Source organism: Schistocerca piceifrons, chromosome 6 (assembly GCF_021461385.2).
Source record: "Schistocerca piceifrons isolate TAMUIC-IGC-003096 chromosome 6, iqSchPice1.1, whole genome shotgun sequence".
In the NCBI taxonomy this organism is placed as follows: Eukaryota; Metazoa; Arthropoda; class Insecta; order Orthoptera; family Acrididae; genus Schistocerca; species Schistocerca piceifrons.
The window spans coordinates 15,234,240-15,238,749 of record NC_060143.1 but is presented as its reverse complement, the minus strand read 5'-3'; the positions used below and the strand labels follow the sequence as shown (position 1 = coordinate 15,238,749).

The 4,510-nt window shown below is 44.4% G+C and overlaps 1 non-coding gene across 1 annotated transcript; it reads left to right on the top strand.

The window, feature by feature from the left end:
- Positions 1 to 1,097: 1,097 nt before the first annotated feature.
- On the top strand, positions 1,098 to 1,172 carry Trnat-ugu. The gene has a single exon. It is a non-coding gene; the product is annotated as a tRNA-Thr (tRNA).
- Positions 1,173 to 4,510: the final 3,338 nt, after the last annotated feature.

Here is a 4,510-nt window from a genome sequence, read left to right as displayed (position 1 = left end):
CACAGAAGTTAAGTCCCATAGTGCTCAGAGCCATTTGAACCATTTTCAGTTCTGCCAGTATCTCGTCTCCTACCTTCCAAACTTCACAGGAGCTCTCCTGCGAACCATGCAGAACTATCACTCCTGGAAGAAAGGTAATTGTGGAGACATGGCGTAGCTACGGCGTGGAGGATGTTTCCAGAATGAAATTTTCACTCTGCAGCGGAGTATGCGCTGATATGAACCTTCTTGGCAGATTAAAACTGTGTGCCAGACCGAGGCTCGAAGTTGAGGAATCTGTTATTTACTCTACATATTATTCCCAATCGCGATATTGTAATGAACTTGCGAGACATTGACCACTCAGTGGATACTACTGTCACAGGCCGTAAATGATAGAAGGGGCTATGATAAACAGGGACTGATAAATACAGCCAAACGGGCACAACGAGGCAAGAAAGTGAAATATATATACTAAGATGGTATCTGAAACTTCCTGGCAGATTAAAACTGTGTGCCCGACCGAGACTCGAACTCGGGACCTTTGCCTTTCGCGGGCAAGTGCTCTACCAACTGAGCTACCGAAGCACGACTCACGCCCGGTACTCACAGCTTTACTTCTGCCAGTACCTCGTCTCCTACCTTCCAAACTTTACAGAAGCTCTCCTGCTGTGGCTAAGCCATGTCTCCACAATATCCTTTCTTTCAGGAGTGCTAGTTCTGCAAGGTTCGCAGGAGAGCTTCTGTAAAGTTTGGAAGGTAGAAGACGAGGTACTGGCAGAAGTAAAGCTGTGAGTACCGGGCGTGAGTCGTGCTTCGGTAGCTCAGTTGGTAGAGCACTTGCCCGCGAAAGGCAAAGGTCCTGAGTTCGAGACTCGGTCGGGCACACAGTTTTAATCTGCCAGGAAGTTTCATATCAGTGCACACTCCGCTGCAGAGTGAAAATCTCATTCTGAAGATGGTATCTGTTCTTTCGGACATGTCCGAAAGAACAGATACCATCGGTGACCAAGCAGCTCGTTAGAATGAAATTGCAATGAAATGAACAATACGTTAAGAATGTGGGTTTCGCGGGAGGCGTGCCCGAGGTAAAGCCCTGCAGTCTCGCTATCCTCTGTGTCCTCGGTGGCTCAGATGGATAGAGCGTCTGCCATGTAAGCAGGAGATCCCGGGTTCGAGTCCCGGTCGGGACACACATTTTCACTTGTCCCCGTTGACGTATTTAGGCAGCTAAGTGTGTTCATTTCATTGTAAGAAAGTGGAAGACAAATTTTTTGAATGTATATTGTTTATAAAATAAAATGCAGCATTATTCCTTTGCGTAATTTACTATAATGGCAAACCAGCCGGAGCGTAAAATTGCAAAACGCTTGCAAGATAATCAGGTCTGATTCGATTAAAAGCCTCTGTGATCAGCGTGGCTTTTAATTACCACGATTAAGTTAATTGCGCCCTTCTCTTCAGCTACCTGTTCAGAATTTCAATTAAAGCGTGTTTTCCGCCACATTTCCCTGTTTACACGAGCCTCCGTTCGCTACAGACGCTGTCGATGGCGGACGTTTAATTCGTGGTGCCAGGTGGTGTGTTCGTTTCGTGTCATTACACGTAAGCTATGTGCACTTTGCGCTTTTGCCCCCTGGATAAAAGTTATTAGATTCTTTAATTCTAGGGTAATATGTTACAGCCTTAAGTAGTCTAGTTGGTGTCCGTGTATACTGAGGGATGAGGCGATTGAGAGATGGAGGAGTTGTAGTCATTAGAGACAGCAAAGTGTACTACAGAAGGCACTACTTCTAAGAGTAAAATGCCATGCTTCCGGTACATAAAAAAATAATCCTTGGTTTTATGATGTGAAGCGTGAATCTACATGTAATAATCATCGGGCGGAACTGAGTGATAGTCGAAATTACTATTCGCTTCGGCAACACAACCGTGAATAGCACTGTGTCCCTGCAGGTATATCAGGACATTGCGGTCCTTGACACAAAGATGTTGCCAACTGGATAACAAATCTGACGTAAGTCACCGACAGGACTCGCCGCGCAAGAAGCAATGCATTCTATAAGCAGGATGAACAAACGAGCGTTGTGGGGGTTCCCTCTTCCTGTTCTACTACGGGTAGTAAGGTTTCGAATTTTTATTTTTTATCTTTTTATTGTATTTATTTTTAATTATTAGTTATTTATTTTTTTAAGTGAGCAGTCTTGTGCCTGATCTGACGCTACCCGCCATGAATACCTTCCAGAGCAGCACTTGCAACCCAAGTCCTCTAATTATTTGCTATATGTATTCCAGTCTTCGGGAGGACGATGGTTCAATCCCGTCTCCGGCCATCCTGATTTAGGTTTTCCGTGATTTCCCTAAATCGCTTCAGGCAAATGCCGGGATGGTTCCTTTGGAAGGGCACGGCAGATTTCCTTCCCCGTCCTTCCCTCCCCCGAGCTTGCGCTCCGTCTCTAATGACCTAGTTGTCGACGGGACGTTAAATACTAGTCTCCTCCTCGTCCTATTCCAGTCTCTGTCTTCCTCTACAGCTTTTGCCCTCTTTAGCTCCCTCTAGTACTATGGAAGTTGTTCCGAGATGTTTTAACAGATGTCCTATCATCCAATCCCTTCTCCTTGTCAGTGTTTTAGACATAATTCTTTCCTCTCCAATTCTGCGCAGAACCTCCTCATTTCTCACCTTATCAGTCCACCTAAAATTTTTCAACACACTTCTGTAGAACCACATCTCAAGTGCTTCGATTCTCTTGTGTTTCGGTTTTACCATAGGCCATATCTCTCTACCATAGAATGCTGTGCTCGAGACGTACATGCTTGAAAATGTCTTCCTCAAATTAAGGCCTATGTTTGATACTAGTAGACTTCTCTTGGCCAGGAATGCCATTTTTCCAGTGCTAGTCTGAATTTTAAGTCCTCCTTGCTCCGTTCGTCATGGGTTATTTTGCTGCCTAGGTGGCAGAATTCCCTGATTTCATTTACTTCTTGATCAGTAATTATGACTTTAAATTTCTCGCTGTTTTAATTTCTGCTACTTCTCATTACTTTAGTCTTTCTTCGATTTACTCTCAGTCTATATTATCTGGTCATTACACTGTTCATTCAGGTCAAGAGATTCTGCAGTTCTCCTTCACTTTCACTGCGGATAGCAATATCATCAGCGAATATTATCTTTGATATTCTTTCACCTTGATTTTAATCCCACTGTTGAACCTTTCCTTTATTTCCGAGGTTGCTTCTTCAATGTATGATTGAACAGTAGAAGCGAAAGAGTTCATCTTTGTCTTACACCTTTTCAAATGCAAGCACTTCTTTTTTGGTCTTCCACTCTTATTGTTTCCTCTAGGTTGTTGTACTTGCTATATATTACCCATTTTTCCCTATAGCTTATCCACGTCTGATGTTGGCAAGACACGTTATTGATGCAAGATTTCGAGCATTTATCAATAGATTACTGTAACAATTCATACTAAACACGTTTCTGAAGATACCTAAGATAAAAGTTTGTATATATTCGTCTTTTCTATTGCACATTAAAGCAAAAATAATTTAGCAAATGTTTTTGCTGAAAAGTACATTTTGAATCAGTTCCAATTCTTAAATTCGTGTAATATGTTTAATGCAAATAATTCCTCATACGAAAAAGCACGATCCAGTTAATGCACATTTATTAGCACGAAATGAATCAAATGTCACTATCCTAAAAGATCGGAGTTGGTATCTCAGCAATTTGTTTCGTATCTTACTTAAAATTTCTATATGGATTCTTAATGTACTATTTTAGAGGTTATAAACTTAAGGACTTATGAAAAAGTTATGTTTCTACTACTTTCTTATCTCAGCATGCTGCAATCCGAACAAACTTTTCTCCAGACGCAGAAGAACGAATGATTTCACAACAAAAAAGTACTACAAGCTCATTCAAATATTCACCTACATTCGTTCTTCTGGCGCATCGTTCGCGTCTGTAACATACACTCCTGGAAATGGAAAAAAGAACACATTGACACCGGTGTGTCAGACCCACCGTACTTGCTCCGGACACTGCGAGAGGGCTGTACAAGCAATGATCACACGCACGGCACAGCGGACACACCAGGAACCGCGGTGTTGGCCGTCGAATGGCGCTAGCTGCGCAGCATTTGTGCACCGCCGCCGTCAGTGTCAGCCAGTTTGCCGTGGCATACGGAGCTCCATCGCAGTCTTTAACACTGGTAGCATGCCGCGACAGCGTGGACGTGAACCGTATGTGCAGTTGACGGACTTTGAGCGAGGGCGTATAGTGGGCATGCGGGAGGCCGGGTGGACGTACCGCCGAATTGCTCAACACGTGGGGCGTGAGGTCTCCACAGTACATCGATGTTGTCGCCAGTGGTCGGCGGAAGGTGCACGTGCCCGTCGACCTGGGACCGGACCGCAGCGACGCACGGATGCACGCCAAGACCGTAGGATCCTACGCAGTGCCGTAGGGGACCGCACCGCCACTTCCCAGCAAATTAGGGACACTGTTGCTCCTGGGGTATCGGGAGGA